Source organism: Xiphophorus couchianus, chromosome 23 (assembly GCF_001444195.1).
Source record: "Xiphophorus couchianus chromosome 23, X_couchianus-1.0, whole genome shotgun sequence".
In the NCBI taxonomy this organism is placed as follows: Eukaryota; Metazoa; Chordata; class Actinopteri; order Cyprinodontiformes; family Poeciliidae; genus Xiphophorus; species Xiphophorus couchianus.
Window position 1 is genome coordinate 12,495,114 of NC_040250.1, and position 24,910 is coordinate 12,520,023.

At 39.2% G+C, this 24,910-nt stretch overlaps 1 protein-coding gene and 1 long non-coding RNA gene across 5 annotated transcripts in view; one reads left to right on the plus strand and one right to left on the minus strand.

The window, feature by feature from the left end:
* LOC114139260 (protocadherin-1-like) overlaps positions 1-24,910 on the minus strand; it is a 198,278-nt gene that overhangs the window by 121,223 nt on the left and 52,145 nt on the right. The gene's annotated exons all lie outside the window — the stretch shown is intronic.
* On the plus strand, positions 8,575-10,902 carry LOC114139262 (uncharacterized). Its single transcript, XR_003594407.1, has 3 exons — positions 8,575-9,059; positions 9,098-9,997; positions 10,223-10,902. It is a non-coding gene; the product is annotated as an uncharacterized LOC114139262 (long non-coding RNA).

Consider the following 24,910-nt stretch of genomic DNA (forward strand, 5'->3'; position numbering starts at 1 on the left):
TCTCCTTGATCCGACTACAGGAGTTAATTTAATTAGACTGGTTTCCTCCCACTAACCCTGTTTCTAAGCATGGATCAAAAATTATCTGTAAGCCATTCCAGAGATAAATCCTCTACAAAAGTGTGAACCTCTGATTGAAACCATTTAATCAAATTACCTTGAAGGAAAGTGTCAATAACTTAGGTACATGTCAGTCCTATAAACAGAAGACAAGACTGACAGAAAACTGAAAAAAACCTGCAAAGACAAAAACAAAGTTTAACCTTTAAGACGTAAAGCTGCAGGATTTGTTATTTTTACATTTTAGTTTCTTTTGTTTTGTTTTGATTAAACAAATCAGACATGCTGGTGGGCATATTTTAACCGTTTTTTTTATTTTGTTATTTGCCGTTTTCAGTTTTTATGCTAAATGAACCTACTGCTCTGCTCCCTCCAGCTTCATGTTTATAATACAAACAGAAGAGTGCTGCACATCTGCTCATTCAGTCGCAACAGAAAAAAACACAATGACAGAAAAGCGTTACAAATCCCTCACAACAACAGGCAAACTCTTCCTCCTCCGTTTCTATATCTGGGAAACATCTCAAACTGATGGTGGCTGTCCAGGCTGACTTCATTAAGATGGTAAACAGGACAAATGAAAGTCAGTTTTTATGTTTCACATTAAAGGGATGTAAGAAAAAATAAATCGGAGAAGGAAGAAGCTGGCAGTGGAAGTTCTCCCGCCCGAGCCAAACATCCCATCACGAGATTCCTTAAAGCAGGAAAATCCATCGGCTGAGGTGGTTGTTGACCTGAGCTGGCACTGTGTGTGCGTGCGGCCATTAGGGAGAGGGACGTTAACAAGCCCCATAAAGATGGAGGGAGGGAGTTTATTGTACACAGTTTGTCTCTGTTAGGTGTGCGTCTGTGGCTCGTTTGCTTGAGGCCAACCAAAGACGGCAGCCACACAGAATCTAGCTGAGTGTGTTCGTAGCTGGGATGACGGAGCATGAAGAGCACAAAGATTCATAAACTCAGAGGGAACAGAGACCACAACTTGTACCCTCCTGCTCTCTGAGGATTCTACACAGATTCTGGACCATTTTCTAATCTAATTAGTTACTGGTTCAACTTTCACATGGTGCGGACATTTCAACAGGAAGTAAACAAAGCTGTGTACAACACTGGGCGTCTTGTATCTGCCATTAGCCTTGGTTGTCACTGACAGCTAATAATCCCACAGCATGATCCTACTACCACCATGAAGGAGTGGTGGTTCACCACACACGTTCTGTAGCTACTTATCACCTTCCTTAACTCCTGCAAGCACAATTCTTGTGACAAAATGGCTCAACATGTTTTTCTTCCAACTTTCTCTAAAGCACGTCTCTAAAGGACTTTCTGAAAGTAAACCAGTATATCCAGATTTTTGCATTTGCAATGATTACTGCAGACAATCCCTGATTCCTGTCCATCTTCTTATCTACCCTTTTGCTTCTTGACAAAACACATTACCTACACTGCATATAACAGAAAAAAAATCTTTAAAAATATCCAAAACTGTTTTATCCAAGCACATTAGCTTAGTTGTTAGAAAATGTATTTAAAATCATCTTTCTTGGTGTGATTGGACTGAACCAACCAATCAGATTTTCTTTTTTAATACTGATAATGAAGTTGGAGTTCTTATACTACAGGGCACTGAAACTGTAGGGGGAGACATACATGCACATAAGCTTCTTAGGTTTGTTCAAATCAAGTAAAATCTAAAAATATGAGGTGATTTGAGTCCAAAGCTTTAGATTTAGTCTGTACAAAGAAACTGAATTTTATTCACTTTCAGCTGGTTCAAAACTTACAAAACTATGTTTCTTGGTGCACCATTTTTTTTTTGCCCTCCCAAAAAATCAAAATCACTCTAAAAGAGGAGAGATTTGAAATGGAGAAGTAAATCCCAAAATCTAGAACTGAAATGAAAATAATCCTGGTCCTCAGTTTCCTGACATGCCGTCCGGCTTCAGAGCTCTCTATGTCTCCACATGAGTATAATCTGTCAGTCGGACAGCTTCTTCTCTGTTAGTCGGCGTCATCAATCTCCAATCTGTCAGTCTTATTGATGAGCCTACAGAGGTGCTGCCAGCTGGCAGCTGCAAGGGAGGGAGACGGACAGACAGTCAGAGACGGATGGATGGATTGATGGAGGTAGTGATAAATAAAGCTGCTCAGCTCCACCCACCAGGTAGAAGACATTAAAAGTCCCATCTGATGCAAGTTTTATGACTTTGATCAGGGTAATGTTCTCCCTGATGTGCCTGTCTCAGGTCTTATTTATTTACTCTCCTGACACAGAGGACATTTTCCGCTGAACTGTGAAAAGAAACTGGTCACATGTGATCAAGAAAGAAGAACTACAGAGCCACTTCACAAGCAGAAATAAAGTACGTCAGCTCTTAGAAATTTCAAAATGCATTGGAATAATTTGCTTCAATGACACCGCTACTCAAGAAAAACTTGAAAGATTTTAAACCATTCGTTTAGCTTGAGGGGTATAATTGATGGAAATAGCCTGGTGGAAGATGTGCATCAGAGCAGAGCATGTTTTTAAACTATAATAAAATGTCTAACTAATACACTTAGGTTTGTCGTTCTAATGTGATGAAATGTTGAAAACATTAACAAGGTGAATACTTTTGGAAAGTTCTCTAACATCTTAACATTTGAGAATGGCTGTGAATCAATATGAGTAAATTAATATTTAAAAGTGATTGATTTGTTTTGCCAAAATTAATCTAATCATCAAAGTCTGCCCCAGGGATATTTCAGACTTTAGGCCCAAAGAAACATCCTTGATGCCTGTAGTATTTTGTGCGAGCATTCAAAATAAAGACAGAGGGCGTGAGAGGTTAAATCTGATTGGGCATGCACCAGAAACTACAACATCTGCTTTAAACATTTGGTCCTGATGCACTGTGGATTCACAAAGTTGCTCTCGCAGCTGGAGGAATGTGGGAAATAAAAGGAGACAACATATCCGACTACGCTGCATTGATTCCGGAGAATCTGGATCCTGAAGTGACACAGAGTGAATGGAACTGCAGAAGCGTCAGCACAGCCTGTTTAAACGCTCTGAAAGTCACACCTTCCCCTCCTTCGTGTGTCTCTGTCAGTCTCCTCCTTGCTGTGGGTTTCTTGGATGGAGTCAGTTAACAGACGAGCGGAATTTCAAACACAGTCACTGAGCTGTGAATGACACCTTCATCTCTGTCACTTTAACATTCAAACATCTCTCTGCACGCAGCGAATTAAATCCAAAACGAAGAAGAGACATAAAATGCGGCTGTTTTTCCTTCTCATCGTGACATTTGTCCTAGCAGGTGGGCCCAGGTCAAAGGCCGCAGTATGAAAATACACCGATATTGACATAGGGTGGAGCTGCGCTTTGCGTAGGTTTGTGGTAACACAGCCTGCAAGCTGAAACCTCGTCTTCATTGCTGCAGGTCAGGCTTGGTTAACGAACAGCCACCAGTCAGATTCTAACGAAGCGGCGAGAGAGAAGGTTACGTCTCGTCTTACAGGAGGTGCATGAGGAGATGCTTCCTCCTCAGCTCCTCTTACCTCAGACTTTGAACACCACAGACACTGAGAGACACAGAGAGGAGGCAGGGAGGGAGGGAGAGTTCCTGCCGGCAGCCAGACATGATAGGAATAGATTAACATTGGCCTCATCAATAGAGGCTACAGCTCCTCTTAAATGTTCAGCAAATTGCCAACAGTGTGTTTTAGAAGAGATTCAGAGTCACATTACAGAAAAGCAGTGAGTCACATCAAGGTTAAAGAACGACTTATTTCATGTTTAAAAAAATAAAAAAAACAGAAATAATTGGAAACTGTTCCCGCTATTGTAGAGAAAAAAAAAATTAACCTCATGAACTTGAATCTGGTATTTTTGTACCAAATAAATAGAAAGAGGTGATTAAATGTTTTAAAGATTCCAAGTTTACCCTTTTTTTTTTTTTAAATGTATGACTTTCACAATGAATCCTAATCTTGACTACCTTTCTGCACATACAGACCTCTAAGAAACTGAGTTCACTTGCTTGTGGAAGCATCTTTACCAGCATTAAATCAGTTTTGTGGCCATAAGTCTCTCACTTCTTTGTGCTGCCTTACAGCCTCAGATCAGTTCATTGAGGTTTGCAGACATTTGCTTCTGCAGAGCTCTGTTAGGGTGCCAGCACAGCAATCCTGAACTTTAACTGGACCTTTGATTCTGTTCACTTTTAGCCATCTGTTTTTGTTTTGTTGGTGTGTTTGGAGTAAGCTGGCAAAACCCAGTTTGGACTATGCTTCAATAGTCAAACAGCGACTATAACTCTAGGAAACTTTGGTACAAAGAGGAGTTGATGCAAAACCAGCACAATTATCATGGAAATGGAAACAGATTCTTGTATTTTTTTATTATTATTATTTTATCCTAATTTGTAAGACTGTTATTTTAAGTCCTAATTCCTGAGAAAAAGAAAAACAAACAAACACAGATTCCATGGAAGAATCCCAGGAAGATGACTCAATCTGAATTACTTATAAGCTGATTTTACAGACAATTCCCAGTCATTTCCTACAATTGTATAAATATAAAACATTCATGTGGGACTGTGATCTAAGTTACCAGGAAATAGTAATCCCAGCCAAATGAGATCATATAGGAGAAAAAAAAGATTTAATAACCCTGGGAAATCATCTGCAAAAGTTTATGTTCCAGCAAGATAATGGTGAGGTGAACAGTTAAACTCAGGATAAACACCCCGACAAATCCATCTCCGACAGTCCAAATAGACTGACCACCCTCGGCTGCAGGTGTGGATTACAGCTGCAGAAGGAATGGCTGCACTTTACCTCACCTAAAAGATTTTTGGGTGATCACGGTGCTCTCTGACAAGCTGTAAAGGATTATAAAAGCCATAAATGCCAGTTGAAACAGCTGAGCGATCGGGTCAGAGTGAGCTGATTGTTGTGTCTGAGCTCACTTTATTGTCGGTGCCAGTGGGAAGGCTGGAGCTCAGCAGCTGAACTAGCTTCAGAACTGTCCGGGTAAAAGCCTGAACCCTCCCCTCGTCTTCTCGCCGCCTCCTTCTGCACCTTTGTTCAAGCTGTCAGAAGGAAATGCTACAATTATAGGTCAGCTAGAGTTTAACAGTGTCCTTCAGCCTAAAGAGTCACTTCTGCTTGTCGTACAGTAACAACTGATTATCAAAGACATTGTTCATGTGGCGATGAGGACGCTTCAAATAGATTTTGTAAGCTTTAATGTTTCTTTCGTAATTAATTCAAACTGTTCTTAATGAATTCAAATCAAATTATTTAATGATTTATTCCTCGGGGATCAATGCTGGACCAAACGCTGTGTGTTTTATTACCATTTCAATGATAATGTTTATCTTTAATCTTGATCAGACACACATCTAACATGGCTCTACTCAATTTACCGACTGCGTTGACTGACCTACAAATCGTTACATTTGCTTCCCTTGAGGAGAACAAAACAAGATCTGAGCAGATCATGACTTGATGACTGTCTAACTATTTTTAAAGTCAGGTTCCAAAATTATCTCTTTACCTAGAAGATGTAAAAAAAAAAAAAAAAAAACGTTTCCCCTTAAATCACTTTTAAAAATGAAATTAGACATTTATAATGGACCAAATTTTACCACACATCATCTTTTGCCAGCTCTTTACAGGAGTTACCCATTGCTTTGGATGGTTGAACTCATCCACATTCGGTACTATACTCATTGCAGCTTTAGTATCAAATCTCTTCTCCTCACATCCACACACACACATTGAGTGGTACTTCTCCAAAGATTGTCTCCACCAATCTATCCCCTCTCTCACTACCTCTGTTTTCTCACAGCAGATCATGACATCATCTGCCAACACATTAATTCATAGGGTCTGCTGCATGACCTCCTCCTTCAGCTGCTGATAAAACGCCACTGATGCAAATTTGTACGGTCAACATTTGAAAATGCAACAGAGAAAATGCCAGAATGGTTTACCGGAAGTTTTCTACAGGGTTGCAAGTACACCAACAATGCTCTTTCAGAGTTGACATTTCAGGAAAAAAAAAATCCGTTTTCAAAGTTGAGCTCAAATCAGTAAGAATATTAAGGCATGTTATCAAACAGTAGGTTCCTCCAAAGACAGCAATAAGCAGATTTTGAAAACGCTCATAGCAGAAAACCAGATTCTGTCCCACAAACTTTTTTATGAGATATTTGATGTTTTAATATTTCTGTTTGCTCTTCATCATTGTCAGACAAAATATAGTTGATGTTTTCCGGCAAGCCGTAAGCTTGCATCCACAGTAAGACTTCTAGCTTGACCCTTATTTAATTTTATGTGAGAATTCAAAAGCAGCACAGAAATATTGCAAAAAAAAAAATGAATTGTGTAATCTTATGCGTATCACTAATGTTGCTGTGAATCATTGTACCAACTTAATTGGCATCCAAGGTTTTGAGTCACTGAAAAGCTGCTCTCATCATCTTTCTCCATTCAGCTATCAGTCACCACATCACAAAGGTCAGACGTTCCTCACTTACACAAGATTCTCTGCCTAATTAAACGTAAAGCATTAGAGCATCCTCCGGGGAGGCAGACTGCCCTGGTTAGGTATGATGATGTTGCATTTTACTGCAGTTTTCCCCTTAAGGCCAAGCAGCATACTCTTCCGCTAACACAATAATGTCAAAGCTCTCTTTTACAAAGATGAAATTCAATTATGCTCACGTGCACAGCATTGTGAAGTCAGAACAGCCTGGGAAGATTTTTTTTTTTTTCCTGCGAATGTGACTGCGTTTTAACATACAGCAAGCGAGTCCTTGCTTCCTGATCTGCTGAGTTGCAGTTTGCCATCCTGTCAGGCTAACGTTTCAGCTGTCAGTGAAAAAACTGCTAAAATGGCGTTTTTGGTGTGTTTTTTTTTTTTTTTCCTGGGAACAGATTTCATTTCTTTAGAGTCTATTCATTTGGTTCACATGTCTCTCTGTGTCTGTCTCTTTCATCCTGAAAGAACATCATCCTGTTTCACCCTCTGACCTTTCCGTTCTCTATGATACTCAAGGATGCAGGAGAAATGGCAGGAAAGATGGAGCACAAACACAGATTAACAACCAAAGACGGGAGGAAAGAAGGGCAAACGAAAGAAGAGAAGGACAGATATGAGGCAGGTGTACACCGAGTTGGGAAATGAACTAGAGAGAAAGAAACAAATGTGACTCCTTTATCTTTGTGGAAGCGTCGGATGCTTCTGACCCTGTTCTTGCTCTCGATGTCTCTGCAGTCGTCAGCAAATTCTCCCCCTGAGCCGAGGGAGTCAGCTGATTCAAACAGCTGCTATTAATGAGCACAGCAGCACCTTACATGAACACACCGGTTCTGTCCTACACCTCTCATCTGATCACACCTAATATGAACATGTGTTTCCTTGTTTGTCTCAAAGGTGGGCAGATGACACTTCCCAGTTGTGTGTGCAGATAATCATGGGATTTGCATCACACTTTTGAGTAGATGTTAGTGCTGGTAAATCCAGAATATTTTTAACTCAGAAAGTTGTATATAAGTTTTTTTTTGCAATGACATATGCACTGTCTCGGTGCCCTTAAAGTTGCAAACACTAATGCATTTTGCTGAGATTTTATATGACAAAGTAGTGCGTGATGAAATGTAATGAAAATGGTTCGTGGTTTTCCACCGTTTTTCACTAAGAAAAGTATGAAAGTTGTGTCAAACATTTGTTTTAGACCCCATTTACTCTGATGTCAAATTTTTCTCATTGCTAAATTGTTGATGAGTGAAGTCTTTGTCGAAAGAAAGCCAGAAGATGTCTCATTTGCACTTTGCCACACGTTTAAAAAAACACAGCAAACATGGGAGAAGTTATTTCTAGTCAAAATAATGACTTACAGAGGAAGCCTAACAGTACATATAACCCTGAAGGCATCACCTGTATGAAGCAGGTGCCGTGGGGGAGCTTGTCATCCGCAAGGACAGAAAACTGATCAGATGAGAAGATGAATGGAGATGAATACAAGGCAATCCTGAGAGAAAACATTAAAACCTGCAAAAGACATGAGCCTGAGGTGGAGATTAATCTTACAGCAGGGCAATAATCCTAAACATAAAGCCAGGCAAACAATGGAATGGTTTAGATCAAAGTGCATTCATGTGGTAAGAATGGAGCAATCACAGTAAAGGAAATGCAGTAAAGTTTGAAGTTGTAATGTCACAAAATTTGAAAAAAAAAAAAAAACTTGAAAAATTTGGTTAATTTTCGAGGTACTATGTTTCAGGAATACAAACATGAACTATTAGCTGAACTAAAGCTAACATAAGGTTCAACTCCAAATGTTGAAAGTAGAAGGGGATGACGAGAGAATACAAGAAATACACATGAAACAGGTTTGCTGTGTCCTGAAATCTACACCTGAGGTCAGCTTCTAGCAGCAGTCACTTTCCAGCTCCGCTTCCCCTCTGCACAGGAAACCGAGTGTCTGCAGACGCATTGCACGAAAGCTGATCTGTCACCCTGTAGACCTGAAGGGATCACATAACGCGCACACACACACACACACAAACACTGCTTTCATAGTCTCCTAAGGGCAGATCAATTCAAACAGCAAATTTTTCCTTTTCATACCTCAACAATTTTCTGATGACCTCTGCTTTCACTGCAGCTTCATCAGGAACACAAACATTAAGCAAAAAGTCCCTGCTGTCAGACTTCATACCAGCACAAGTTATCTCACTTTTCACTGTCTATCGATCACTAACACCATGGTTCAACTCCTTCACCTAGGATGAGTCAGTGAAAAAGAAAAGAAAGAAAATACACACGCAATCATCAAGATCAAGTTGAGTTAGTTTCTTCCTGTGCGTCTTCATGGGAACTTACTCAGAATGTTCAAGTCTCCCTTTTCTCAGACAGATTTGGATTCCTTCATTATTTGCAGGTTGTAGAAAAATGTAGCAGCTCATTTAACAAGAGCGAGAACATCTGATCATACATGTGGGTTTCTGTTTGCGAAAAACCCACAGGTTTGCGAAAAACCCACAGGTTTGCAAGAAACCCACAGGTTTGTGGGTAAACCTGTGGGTTTGAGAGAAATTCCACTACAAATGTTTGTGTTTGCTCATTTTCAGCTTTAAAAACCAAGAATAAAGCATCACAACTTCCAATATATAAACATGCAAAATTATAATGTTTTGTGCAGCTGACCCTGCAGAATTCATGTGACTGAGTCCAAACCTTTGTACAACAGTTAGGCTTGATTAGTGATGCTAATATCATGATTGTGGTTGGGTTTTGTTCCCCATTCTTATTGTCTTTTGAGTTTTGACCTTTGAATCTTTTATATTTAACCTTCATTTCCTGAAACAGTTTTGTTCTTCTGTTTTCTGCTTAGCCTGACTGACTCAAAAACATTTTGTTTGGTGGAACAAAGAAATTACCCTGAATCTGAGCGGCAGCTGCAATATAAGCAGTTTGAATTATTTAAAGGTGAAGGAGTGGAGCTTTAATTCTTTCTTTATTATCTCCTTAAGCATATGAAACACTGAACTGACCTTAATGAAAGAAAAGGGGATTATTTAAGCCATAATTCTCTGCAGCAGAATTTAAACTAACTTTTGAATAATTTAATATAGCATTCGCAACTGGGATTCATGCAAGTTAAATAAGAGTGAGGTTTGGCAGCGAGGGAGATCACCATGACAACAGAATATTTCATGTTTAATGTGCTATTGAAACCCACCCATTACTCTTTGTCATTCTACAATTTCTGTCAAAGAAAGATGGACTTCAATACAAACATAAAGCGGAGAAATGCCAGTGATTTGCTTTGTGCTGATTCCAAGTCCGGATAAATGCAGAGTATTTTATCAAGAAGGGAATCCGATGTTAAAAGCCTAAGCCAAATCAAATATACGAATCACAAACATGGACTTCAGACTATCGGTCCAGGCCTGGGTTAAGTGCATCACAAAGTGCTGAGGAAGGAGAGCTGGAGTGGCAGAGAAGTAAGTATGTTCAACTGGTGCTGGACATGTAGAAAGAGATGAACAAGAGCTGTTAAATGTGTAATGTGTTATAAAAGAGTATCATCAGCAAGAATGAAAGGAAAGGTGTCTTGTACAAATTTCATTAAATGACACCAAAATATGTAGAGGTTCTCTTTGAAAGTGTTGAGGATGAGTAGTATCAGGATTTAGTACATCAGAGGGACAAATCATGTTAGATGCTTTGTAGATAAAGTCAGGAAGGCCAGAGTGATATGCTTGGATTTTTTCATAAGTGAAGGAATGTTTGTATTGGTATAAGGATGCTGAGGTTGGAGCGAAGCAGCCAGGAGGCTGAGGGCACGACCAAAAAGGAAGCTTATGGATGTAGAGGGGGAAAAAAGACATGAAGTTAGTTGGTATGAGGGTAAAAGATACACAAGATGGGACAAAATGCTTTATTGTATCACAATGGAAACATTTCTTAAAAGAAAAAAAAGAGAGAAAAAGAAAAAGGAAAAACACAAAGGTGGACTTTATCCTGATGAAGTACAATTCTGACTTTAGGTTTTAGGAATATTATTTTATGTCTTACCACCAAATGATCAATTGAGAAGAGGGCGATATCACACATTCTGGATAATGAGGTTATGAAATATTCATAATCTTTTTCATGCATGCTGCTTTCATATCAAGATGTTCATCACCACATTTACAGTTTGTCCATTAACATGTAGCCTTTTTTCCATCAAAGTAAAATCTTTTCCAAACCTCATGGTGTCTATACATGATACTTACAAAGCAATAAAATATGTGAAAGTCAATGTTTTTCATTCCGACTCTAAATAAAGTCAGAATGCTGAATTTGCTTGGTAATTGCTATGATATTTCTTTTGCCTACTGTCCTTTTTACACATTTCCGTGCTACTTACTATTTAAAAATCTTTGGGTTCTCAGTCCGTATTTTTTCTATAAACAGGACATTTGATGTGGATTTAGTCTGCACCATTGAAATCTTTCATGACTTTTTTTTTGCAAAACTTAAGAAGTCATATTTCTTCAGATCTGTGACCTAAAAGCATCAGATGTTCAGACTCTTTGTCCTCCCTATTTCACAAGTTTATCTCCTCAGATGTTTTGAAGAATCTTTCAAATCCGAACTAAAACTTTTTCCCTCTCAGAAGTATTCAAATGTCTTAAACACCGCGCATGTGGGGATTCGGTTTGTGTGTTTGCAGGGAAAGTAGAGCCTGAGGCATTTTCTTTTGTATTATTTGAAAAGAAAAGCCGACAGCACACCTTGTTTCCATACCAACAGACGGTGACTTCAGCTCACCTGCTATTTCCTCTTACCGTTTTTTTGTTTGCTCAAAGTAGCACAAAGCAATTGTGCATTTTTAAGAGAAAAAAGAAGCATTTGTTTAATCTACAAATTCCGGTTTTCATTTCAAGTTTCACTTCAGGCTGCTTTAAAGACAAAAATGATCTTGTCTTGATGCTAAACAAAACCTTCCACACTGTCAGCGCACATTAATGTGCAACAATACATGTTTTATAACATTTAATTAAGGAAGAGTATCTGAAAAGATTGATACAAAATGTAGATCTGTTTTGTTAGATCATGTTCTAAAATCTAAATAGTCATGCCCCGGAATTTTTACTAACCCAGTTTGATATTTCACAGCACTTTAAGCTTACCATTTTGCAAGATGCAAAGTTAGATTGTCGATCAAAAAATGCACTAACATAAAAAACCTTTTAAAAAAAACAAGCAAGCAAATCAAGAAAAAATTTAAAAGCAACAAACAGCTCCAAATTACAAGTTGCGTACACACTCCAAGTCTGGCGTCTCCATGGAAAGGAAGGAAAGACTATAGTTTCTGTGTCATAACATTAAAACAACTGCAGCTTGAAAAAAAAAGAAAAGAATAAAAGAAAAAAACGACTCCAAAACTGGAAAAAGGCAAAGCAGGAGGCCGTCATGTCATACCTTGACTGAGGGCTTTCAAGTAGTAACCATGACAACCCCTCTCATCTTTGCTCCCTGACAGGACGGGAACACTCCGCAGAGACAAAAACAAACAGTGGCAGACCAATCTCTAGTCAGACCAGCTCAACCGGTTTGTGAAAAAAAAAACAGACGTCGCGTCAGTGTGTGTCACTTAAACACATTCCTGCATGAGTGTGAGAATAACTGAGTTAGTGAACATGTGTGCCAGCAAAATTAGGGATTTGTCCTTGTTTTATTGCTCAAGTAGTGTTTCACTGTTTTAAATATTCATTCCTTCCCAGTGAAGGTGGCATTGCATTAAAATTCCCTTTGCAGTGCTGAAGGCTATCAGCCCTCGAGGCATCGGTAGGGACGAGCGAGGAGGGTTAGCACAGGCAGGGAAACAGAGAGATAGGAGAGGAAGAGGAAAACAGGACAAGACAACCAGGGATTAAATACATTTGTTTTCTCACGTACCAAATTAGTATTGACGCCAGCTACCTTCCCTGCACAGGCACACACACACACACACACACACACACACACACACACACACACACCCAGACCTTAAAGCCAGCCAAGTTGAAAATTAATTACTTAAGTATGTGTGCGGGGATTTTGCACACACAGAAACAGACATATACTCTGTACAAGTGAAGGTGGCAGGGATGAGTCTGCCCAGCTGTGCCGCTGCACACCGACACTTAAATGAATTACTCTGCATGTGCATACACCACCGCTACGTATATTGTGCATGTCATGCATCATAGGCATTGCTGGACTCATTTTATTGGAGCATCTGCCCCAGAATAAACCCTCTGTGATTCAGTAAAACATCTGATAAAAAATTTAACAAAATATGACCATTACACAGCAGAGTTCTGACAGGTACATTAAACGAAAAAGTCTGACTGCTCAAAAAAACAAAATCCAAAGCAAAGATGAAAGATTTGTTCGGAGTGACTTAATATTTTTGAAAATGAAATGGTATTGTAAAGCCAGCTCTGTTTAAAAATGTAGCACTTCTGGACATTGAAGTATTGTCTATTCCTTTTATAATTACAATGCAACAATGCAGCCTTCAATTTAATTTCCACTTTTACAGTTTATATATGGTGTTACAGAAATAACTTTTTGCATTGAAGAAGACCTCAAAATAATGATTTTTTTTTAACTTTAGTACAACATTTTTCTTTTGATTTTAATGTCAGCTGTGCAGCAATGACAGTTTTAACTGGAGTGAGATTGTTTGTGGGAATGTTTGATGATTCATGAGGTCAGGCTCATGTCTGATGAAAAGGCCTGGCTTGCAGTTTCAACTCTCTCTTATACCAAAGATGGTCTTTCTTCAAACTTACTCATCCATGACTTTACAGACCTTACTTTCAGTCATGTTAGAACAGTAAGATACCATCTCCAAAATGCACCCAGGAGGGGCATGAAATTGTCCAAAATGGTTTATGCTGATGCATCAAGGGTTCCTCCTACTTGAACAGTCCCACACCATTATCCCTTTATTCTACATAAACAGTTGAGAAAATAGAGATAGACAACTGCTGTAGGCTTACCTTCATATATGCCAAATCTAGACTTTTCTATTTGTTTTCCAGACAGAGAGGCTAGATTTGTCACTCCAAGAATGTGTTCCCACTTATCTAAAACTCAACTGCAGCTACAAGAGTAGATTTTATTTTATTTTTTAAAGGAGATTCACCCTACTTGGACACACAATTGCATATCCAGAGACTGGAGCAAAGATGGTCATTGTCTATATTCATCTGTTTTTCACAAATACTCCACATTTCAATTCTTTAAAGGTCCCTACAATTTGATTTTGTAAAATTTATTGTAGCTGTTCATGTAGATGGCCTTTCAGGTGACCTTTGCAAATATTTTCATTCCAAGGTAGCCACATCATGAGAACACCTGAGTGCAATCTGATAACCCCATGAACAAGTCCGGGAACATTCCAGTCTAAATATCATCATGCCATCTTAACTTTAGTTTGCGTAACCCCATTCCATGAAAATTTGACCCAGTTACATTATAAACAATTATAAAGTCAACACAGCTTTGTTGCGTACATCAAACATGGTCAAACATAAGATGTGTAAATACCACTAAAACTAACCATAATTCAGTCTTAATTCTGAAGCACGTGCAGACTAAATCCACGAAGAGCAGGATTTCAAACAAACCACATAAGACAAACTATCCAAAAAGGAAATTGTGCAGAAGCTTTAGTGAAATAAAAGTCTTTAAAGAAGGGTGTGCCTTCAGCTTTCATCCTGAGAACAACAGAGGCAAAGTGTTGGTCTTGATCTCATGCATTGTAGGAAATCAGTCTACTGTGTCATAGCTTTTTGTCCTATTGAAAAGCAGCTGCAGGAACTTTAACATCTTGTTTGGTTAGGTATTTTGCGGTTAGATTTTTTTTTAAACACTCGAAACAAAACACTACTCAGTTAGTGGATCAGTTGTACAGACTTGTCTGTAACCAACCAGATCCAAATATCAGTATCTAACAAATGGTAGCACAGCTGTGATGAAGCCTCATTATGCAGCATGAGTGTATTTGTGTGTGTCTTGTCCCTCATTCGATTGCATTTCTGAACACTGATAGTTAACATGTTATAATCTAAACTTTCCTCTGATAGGGTTTAGTGGACTCCCAGTAGATGATTTTCAAACTAAATTTGACAAACCTCAGCAGGTTTCTGACAAAAATTACTGAAAAAAAGACACCATTTTGAATGTTCAAGAACATGTATTAATTTTCTATACAATGATGCTCAAACATTTCTTTCGCAAACCACAAATGACATTGGTTGATTTTGATTACAATCTCCAATACAGCAATCAATCAGAAGGTCAGAACATTTTTTAAATAATGACTATGGTCTTGCAGACGTTATTTTAAAACACTGCAGCCAACATGGTTCCAGATTTCATAACTTGTGCCTTAAGCCCAGTACCTCCCCAAATGAGAAGGTCATTTTACAGTTTTCATTGTCAGTGTCACCAATTTTGTCCTTTTCACTTCCTGCTCAGGTGCAGAATCTAAAGCAAATTTGTTTTAAAGTCCAAAATATAGGCCAACAGCAATAAATGTTGGAAGCTTATAAAAACATAAACTTTGAAAAATAGTATAAAAGGGCACAGCAATTTCAATTTCCATTAATTAATAAATTTTTCAGCCATCCACCTATCCCTTCCTTTCTCCCTCAGAATGGGTAATGGAGATTACAGATCTAGGAAGGAAAGAGATATCCATCTTCTCAGCAGTACTCAGGCTCATTCAAAGAAATTTTAGGAAATTCTTGGTCTGACTAGGTTCTCCTCCCAATGAGACGTCCAAAGAAAAGGCAACCCTCCATTAGGCACCCTAATCAGATGAACCACTTCAGCTGATGTTGGACGACGGGGAGAAGCAAGAGCTCTAGTCTGAGTTCCCCAAGATTTGAAGGAGGTGATTAATGACGAAGGAGCAGAACAGAGTTGTGAGTATTGTAATCTGTAAAGCCTTTATTAGGGAGTCATCCAGGAGGGATTGTAATCTGATGCTCAAACTCTGATCTATAACCTGTGACTCTGATGACACGTGTGAAGGTTACCCCAGCGATATTAACTCTGAGCGAACTGAAATCTCCTTGTGTTAATGAAGGGCAGTAGGAATTTCTTACTGGATGGTGGCTGGAGGACGACATGTGGTGTGGTTGGTGGCGGATCAGGTGCAGACACGATGTCCGCCGGCTGATTATATCGACTGCTTGACACGCCAAGGGCCATTGAATATCTGCTATATATAGATTCAGGAGAGCAGCGAGACAAGCTGTGTGTGTGTTTCAACAGTAAAAACACTGACAATAATGCAGGGGTTTTCCATAAGTGTGACCATTTTAATGCTACACAGTGTTAGACCTCGGTTTTCTGAGTCCCACTGCTTTAAAATAATAGTAAAAAAAATATGTGTAAAAGCCTTATTCTGAACTGCAAACTTGAAATGCTCCAATTTTACCTTCTCACCTCTGTATATGCATGAAAACAAGATGTCGTTTACATCACCAGCCCACAGCACAAATGTTTAAAACCCAAGTATCTCCAACTTCAGCCGTGTCATCATTCACACGCTCTGATCACTGCAGTGTAGTCAGGCATTATTTTTCCATGTTTCACTGTAAGTACAGCAGCAGGGCTGACATGTAAATGAGGCTAGAAGGAAGACAGTGCGGAAAAACCCATCAGAAATCAAAGCAGGATCTTCACAGCTGGCCGCTTCTCCTAACAGTTAATACTGTGAGGCGTGATCCCTGCACACAACCTCTGACCTCCTCAGCAGAATCCTTCAAACGATGGCCTCCTCTGACTCTTGTGAATTTAAAATGAGCTGAATGATCCTTACAGGTCGATTCAGTTCAGATGAGCCATAGATGTTCGACTCTTTACATTTTTACAAGAATTAAACCTTTATTGGGGCTGCACAGTGGCGCAGTTGGTAGCACTGTTGCCTTGCAGCAAGAAGGTCCTGGGTTCGATTCCCGGCCGGGGTCTTTCTGCATGGAGTTTGCATGTTCTCCCTGTGCATGCGTGGGTTCTCTCCGGGTACTCCGGCTTCCTCCCACAGTCCAAAAACGTGACTGTCAGGTCAATTGGTTTCTCTAAATTCTCCCTAGGTGTGAGTGTGTGTGTGCATGGTTGTTTGTCCTGTGTGTCTCTGTGTTGCCCTGCGACAGACTGGCGACCTGTCCAGGGTGAACCCCGCCTCTCGCCCGGAACGTAGCTGGAGATGGGCACCAGCAACCCTCCCGACCCCATTAGGGACAAGGGTGAACAGAAGATGGATGGATAAACCTTTATTCTTTCAATGAAATGACTTAGCATAGACGTTTTCCCTCTGAAGACTTTGCATTAACTAGTTGCTTTGTTTTTCAGTTTTTTTAAATGGATGTGACACTGAATATAAAATGAATTAACCAAAAGACAATGCAAAAGAAGGAAACGAGGATAGCCAGCCCTCCCTCTGAGCAGCTAGTTGAATAACCAAACACTTCAGAGCACAAAAGGAAGCCATTTGGTTGACAAAATGGCTAAATGACTGCAGAAAAGCTGGAGAGGCATTTATTGGTCTAGAGGGGGATGGTGGAATGATGAGAGGGTAAAGATGTTCGAATAATTAAGGGGGTATTCCAATGAAATCTGGAATACATCCCAAAATTTGCATCTATTTTGGGATGTAAATAGATGAGTCGATTGAGAACTTCAGTTTCAGTTCTTCACCAAAACAAACTAGAACATCATCATTCTTTATGCAATCCCCCCATCAATCTGCCCATTACTGCCATCACTTGAGATCATGACACCAAAATATTTGAGTCATTTCTGTTGTGGTAAAGACTCACTTCTGATCAAGATTAAGCATTTCACCCATACAGACTTGAAATGTACAGTTATAAACTGAATCTGATCTTAACAAGATGGACAACTAAACTCCTGGGACACTCCTTTGGTATTAGACATTAGCTCAAGAGTTATTCTAATAACTCAAAACCTGTACTGTGATGTTTGAGGATATTCAGTACTCAGAAGCTTTCATAAACTAACCAACTTTGGCAGTAAAACAGCAACTATCCCTACGTTTACTGTTGCTGTTTTCTTCCCCCGTTAGATACACAAGTGTTACCAAAATGTTTCAGATGGTATTATTGCTCTCATGACATGCTCAAAATAAAATTAAAAGAAAGTCTGAGTTATATGCAAAACTGAATACAATAAAATCTTGAGGCTAGATAAATATCAGTCAAACCTCTGCTGTTCCGTGAATAAGACAAATATTAGCTGAAGCGAACTAATATTATATACAAATTTCCATGAAAAAGCTGAAGACAAACAATAGGTAAGAACAAAAAAACTGAATTATGTTTTGGCAAATTCCTCCTGACAACTCAAAAACAAAAAAAAGTTGCTTCAAGATGCAAATTCGACCAGTTTACAGCGCTTTGGAGCACTATGTGTCTTTACAATTGCCTGACGTGAGTTTTGCCATCTAGAGCTCTTCTCACAGTGTTGCAGCTCAGACTGCTCTTTTGTCACCACGTCCTCCTCGGCTTCACACATTCTGCTCAGCTGCCATGTTCCTACATTCAGATCCGCCTGTCAGGACGCTCCGAACTACAATTTAATCTGTTGTGTGAAAAGATTGTGACCAAAGAGGAAGCATCACATTTGGCTCTCCACAGCGAGCGCTGGCAGGGGAAAGTGCACTCTGAGTCACGGTTGCCCTCCCTGTGAGTCAGCAGGCTCCGCCCTCCGGCGTGCAGGCCGCTAGCTGAGAGCACAGCTGCCTCAGTGGTGCCTGTAAAGAAAACTGCTCAGTGTTTGCTCAGGGCGGTGGGGGACATGGAGAGGAGATGAAGTGCTGAGTCAGATGTGCAAAAAAAAAAAAAAAAAGACAGCAGCAAACATCCTGACTGACAGCCTGATGCTGCTACAAGAATAGTACTTATACATCTCTCTTTGTCTTGCAGGGATGGACAGACTTTGGGGGTGGGAGGAAAGATCCTCAGGTTATTTTTAAAAGAGCTTAGAACAAATTAATTGTGCAGTGTGTTTTAAAGATGTATGGGATGCCCATCGACATATATCCGAGTTCTCTGAATGAAAATGCCCATGGATTCATTTGGCTTTACTGGCTGTATTAGATATTTAGAATTTTAGCCAATCCGGCTTATAGGAGGGTCATGTGAAGGACTGTGTGCAGTCCACCAAAATTAATGGAGAAGACACAGCGAACATGTGATTTAAGCTGCTACCATTAAATATGCAGAATAACTCTAGCTCATTTGGTAAAAAATAAATAATGAACGGCAAATATTTTAGTATGTAGATGTGCAAAGTTAGAGTACATACACACCTAAAACAAGGTGGAAACATTTTTGAAATCACTGTTTGACTTTGTGATTAGGCTCTTGGTTTGTCACATTAAATCCAGACAAGATCCTCTGAGGTTCATAGTTGGAACAAATAAAAAGGGTTTCAAGAGGTGTTACTGCTTCTGTAGAGCACAATGTTGGTAGACGATAGTTTCCCCAAGGGGTTTGAAAAACTGCATTTATTGAAAGTCTGAATGAGAACCACAAACATATCTCAGCACTGTGCTACTGTTTCGCTGCTCCACCTTTGACCCTTGTCTGTCTATTGCCTGCTGACCCCTGACCTGAAGCTCAGACAGGAATCCGTCGCCACCCGCCGACCACCGAGCCGAAGCTCAACCTTTCAACTCCATCCCCTTACTTCCACCGGCTCATTAGAGCCTTTGTCACTAGGAAGTGAAGGGGAGGTCTATCTGCGTAGGGGGGTGAGTGTGTGTGTGTGTGTGTTCATGAAACGAGATGGTCAAAAAAGGAGCACAAGGAGGCCAGGAGTCAAAGGTTGCAGCAGACACACTTTGTTATTAGCGTCTGCCAGGGTACCAACTCTGAAATGAGACAGAAACAGCTTTTTGTCAAATTTCAGCTCCATATGTTTTTTTTTTTAATACAGTTGACCAGTTTTGTTTTCATTTCATTCCTTGTTATGGAAATTTTAAAGTCTGATTTCCAAACAGGATTTTATTTCTGCTGACTAACATAATTAATCATGAGGTATATCATTCAAGAGGTCTAAGATTTCTGCTGCAATGCTTTAATTTGGATAATTAACCAGCCTCTTGTTTATTTTTACACAACCTACACAAACACCTAAGCAGCTTCTCGTTTACCTGCCAGGGGTAATTATCCCTGCTCATTTGGGAGGGGTGGCAATCATCAAGTCCCCACCCACATCCTCATCAATTTTCCTGCCTAGCCGACTGAAAGTGAAGCAACAAGTCAGTGTGTGTGTTGGTTTGTTGACACAAGAAAGTCTGTAAGATTCCGGAAGAATCTCAAACATCTAGCAAAAAGAATCCAGATTCTTTACATTTCAAAAGGCCAACCTTTAGAAATGCAAAAGTTAGCCTTTACATTTCTAAATGCTGGAAATGTAAAAAATTATGAAGTCTTTATAGATTTCATAAAACTCTAAATTCAGAACGTTTCCAGATAAAGATCAAGGTATTATTACAATTTGACCATTGGTTTGCTTAAATTTTCCTTTCTTCTGTGATGAAAATAAGAATAATTCTTTGTTTTTTGTTGTCTTTTTTCCCCAAAAGTGTTCTCAATTTTCAAAAAATGTAGTTAATTACAGTGCATTTTGGAGGTTTAACATGGAAATTGCTTATCGTCTTAGGTCCAAATTGGTTTAGCTTGTTGAACACATGAAACTATCAATGGAAAACTGGATTTTGCATTTACGCAAGTAATTGTTGTCTATTAATAAAAAAGACTTTTTTCACAGCATTGTAGCTCAGTGGGAGAGCTCTGGCTTCCAGAAGTAGTTACTTTGTTGAAACACCCCTCATATACTAAAAACTTTATCTAATTTAGCTTCCTTTGAAGTCTTAGTCACAGATCAGAGAAACAAAAAGCTGCTGCTCGGAGCTGCTGTGAGCTCTGGAGCTCACAGACACTCTTGATCACATTGATCCTGCAGCGCTCCTTTTCTCTGGCCACTCCAGGTCAGTCCTGAAAAAATCTCCACCAAAACTGCTCCTCCTTATCCTAATCCAGCGAGAGGGGAAAACAGCAGGGTGCAAAGAACAGAGAGGATGAAAGAGCCTCATTATGTAGAGCGATGCTCTGCTTGTTACCCAGCATGCTGCGGGGATTTGTGAGGTCAGTGGGTATGGGTGGCCACTTCCTGACCATTACCAGGAGATTGATAGAAAAGACCCTCATTAATCACCAAACACCCGGTGGAGGGGGGCAGTGATAACCAGTAGGTAACCGGTACCACGTGCAGAAGCGTAACACCAGTAGGACCCCAGTCTCACCCCTGACCTCATAGAGGAGATCTGGACTTTAACTGGGAGCATCGGTGGAACCAAACAAAGCAGACCAGTAACTGCTCTTTCTGGAAGAATCACAGGTTTTAATGTGGACCAAAGGGGAATATCCAAAAATCAAACTTTAGGAGTGAATACAAACAACCTTTAATCTGTAATGGGTCATTTCTACCCATTACAAATAGGTAGAAACTACAAAAGTGGTACAAAGAGAAAATGGAATCTTTTAAAGCAAGACAGAATCTACTAGAAACAACAAAAGTACACATAGCCAAGAATAAAAGCTACTTGGACAGGAAGTTTTGTATTTGTGCTCATAAAGCATCACTTCTGTGGCTACATCCTCCCTTTGTTCTTTGTTCTACGCTTGCAGAAAGGAAACCATGCATTTTTTTTCTTGATTCGTAACTTTTGAAATTAAGCAAGGCATCATCAGTATGAACAGCTCTTTAAAACCAAGTGTCCTGGGAAGAAAGACAATAACAAATACCTTAAAGGGGCATCTTATGCTGCCCCAAACTCTTCTCTTGAATACATTATATGGAAGAAAAGAATTGGTCTAACGAACCATAAAACGTCAGGAACAAAGTCCAGGTAGAGATGTTTGGTCACAACGTACAGAACACTTAAGCACAAATACCTCACACAAGTCGTAAAGCACAGTGGTGGAAGGATGATAATGTGGACTTGTTTTTCCAACCACATGGCCTGGGCATTGTAATCACCAAGTTAATCATCGACGCCTCTGTTTCCCAAAGTATGCCACAGTCATATGTGAGGCCATAATCATTGGACCAAACTGGGTCAGCAGGGCAATTATTCCAAAAACACAAAAGCTGTTTTTTTTCCCGTCCTATTGTAACTACATGATAAAATGTAAAGTGAAGAGCACCTGTTCTGAACAACTGTACTTTATTTAAACTCCCGTGTCTATGCTACCCATATTAAAATACAAAGCACATTTTGTTGTGAATAACCCAGGGGTTTGATAAAGATCTGTTCCCTCAATTTTTTTTGCGCTTTGTGCCACAAGGATACAGTCATAAACTCTGAATGAACTGGAGGGAAAAAAAGCTGCAAAAGATGGAAACCAAAAAGCAAGGGCACCTACATCAAAGAAAAAACAACAAAGGAATCAAAGGAGAGAGGGGGGGAATTGAGCAGAAATCCGGGCAGTAAAGGTACACTCAGTAATGGCAAACATCTGTGTCTTGGCGAGAACAAGCATGCATTTTTGTAACCAAGAACCAATGATACGGTTGTTTACCGTCCGTCACACCCAGTCAACTCTGACTCATCTTGTGCAAACGTGAAAGATGGTCATGAGTGCCACAAAGTCAACAAAATTCATGAGCTCACCAGGGACGGCCCAAGGTATAAGCAAACTAAGTGGCCACTTAGAGCCCCGGGGCCGCTAAGGGGCCCCCTAACTGGAACAGATTTTTTTTTCTCTTTTAGTAATGATTTCTATATGATTAGATTAACAAAAACACATAAATTAATTATAAAGTTGTGACATTTTTTACAATAATATATATTTGATAATGTATGTAGAAATCTTTCTTATATGGGCAAAAGGAAAAATAAATAAATAAATTGCTCTTGGGGGCTCTTGGGGCCCCTGGTGGCCGCAGTAGGTACCGCACTGACCGGTAATATGAGCTGATGTGCAGAGCGCATCCAGACCTCAAAAGCATTGGTAGAAGATAAGTTATCAAAACAATGTCACAAAGAATGATTTATCTGTCAGGGAGAGAGAAAAGAAAGAGGAAGAATAGAGAAAAAGTCAAGATAAAGGTACGTTTTAATATGTCTTGGTAATGTAATGTTTATCAGAAAGATTTACTGGAGCTGCTAATTGAAAATTAGCTTGATAGCACAAATGTTTGTATTTGTGTGAAGCTAAGTTTTAACTTTAAATGAGATGATTCTCATGGTTGGCTCTGTATGTTTCTGAGTCTTTTTGCCTTCAAAATGTGTTTGATAACGTTTGACAACAATAATTAAAACTTCTCAATGTTTGATATTGTCTAGCAATATGTTTTTACGTCAGGCTACATGGCTACTGCATTAATAAATCGATGAGCTACTCTAAGCTGTAGTTGGCTAAATGTTGTTTGCTGCTGATAATTTATGTATCTGAAACAAACAGTATTTTTACATCAACTTATAAGTTATGTGAAACTTCTCCAATTAAAATTTTTTGAAGGCACAGAATCAACCTGATACCCCAAAACCAAATTTTGCTTAGGGCCCCGTGGAGGTTTGGGCCGGTCCTGGAGCTCACATTCAGTGGTCCATATCTTTGTTGACTTTCAAGTGTTGCTAACAAGCAATTGGCCAAAAATGAAGTCATCTAACAGTCCTCCAACAATTTCCTTCTGCATTTTCATAATTTTGCTAAACATTAGGACTTTAGGCAAACTGTATTTCAGTTTATGGTCTGAGTCAACCATTTTCCTTTGCAGATACAAAGAATAAATCAATACATGGATGTGCCATAACTTTTTTTTTTAATAATAACTGAACTAATTATTCTTGGTGCAAAAGAAAATGACCAAGAGTCAACACATAGCTTCAGCTTTTACAGCTGGAAGCATCTGAACAGGCCTGAAATGTGGGAATAGTAGACTCAATAATGCAACTTAAGAGTCACACCAAAACAATTACAAAGTCGGCCTTCTATCATTTCCCTGCACGATCTAGAAACTCATCTATGCATTTATCTACAAAGTGGTCAAATTACTGCTACAGTGTATTCACAGGTCTGCCTATAAAGTCAATCAGCTGCAGCTGAGTCAGAGTGCTACTGCTGGCGTTCCCACTGAAACTCAGAAAATAAATAACTATCACCCCCAACATTACACTAGCTCCCTGTAGCTCAGAGAATAAACCTTAAAGTAGTTCTGTTTCTTTATAAATCAAACAAAACTAACCACTCAGGTCTTCTGATTCATGCCTACTCTGCATTCCTAAAGTCAAAACCAAATATGGAGAAACAGCATTCAGTGTTTTTGTTCCTCTCAACTTGAACAAACTTCCATAAAACCGCAAATATGTTGAAATATGGAGTTCCTTTAAATCAAAACTAAACATCCATTTGTTCAGATTGGCCTTTAATCATTTAAAGATCTAGAACATCATAAACTGTTTTTTTACTCGCCTTTGTTTTTCTTTACGTTGGCATTGTAATGAAATGTATCTTATAAATAAAACTGCCTTGCCTTGTGCTTGTTAAATTGATTTCTTACCCAACACAAACTTGGCTTTTAAAACACAGTTTGACATCAGGCTTATTTATTAATTCCAAAATCTAAAGCCAGTATTGTTTTGTGTTTGGGCTGTCTGTCCTCTTAAAACTCCCAAATATTTTCTCAACCACTGATCTAAAATATCACCCTTAAACAAAATGGTCAGTGTTGAAAAACTGTTAATCCTTTGGACCAAACGTGCCATGAACTTCTGAAACATTATTGTCAACAACAACACCAAAGCCTGTTACTTCACTATGGACTGATTCCTGTTTTCTGATTTGGCCTTTTCGAAGATTTTCAAAGCTTTGTCTGTGCTGAAAAACCATCTCATTGAAATAAAATCTGTCATGAAGAGTGGTCAACTATCCAGCCAGAATCATTCCAGAAGCTTGTCACAGTTAACAAAAATCCTGTGGTTATTGAACAAGTGGTTAGGAGATAGTCATCCAGGTATCCAAGTACGCGTGTTCACACATGAGCTTGTATGTAAAATTCTACCTCTTCTGGGATAGGAAAAAATCTACAACTTCAAATATGTGAAGCCAGTTTTTGTTTACAAAAATGTAACTTTTATGTTGATTTATCCTTTCATTCTGAAAAAGAAGTGTTCAAATAAATTGTTGAAAGTCAAAATTAACATGGCATTCATGCCCATGATGGGTGAGTAACCTCTACAAGAAATGAAAAGAAAGCCAACCATTTATC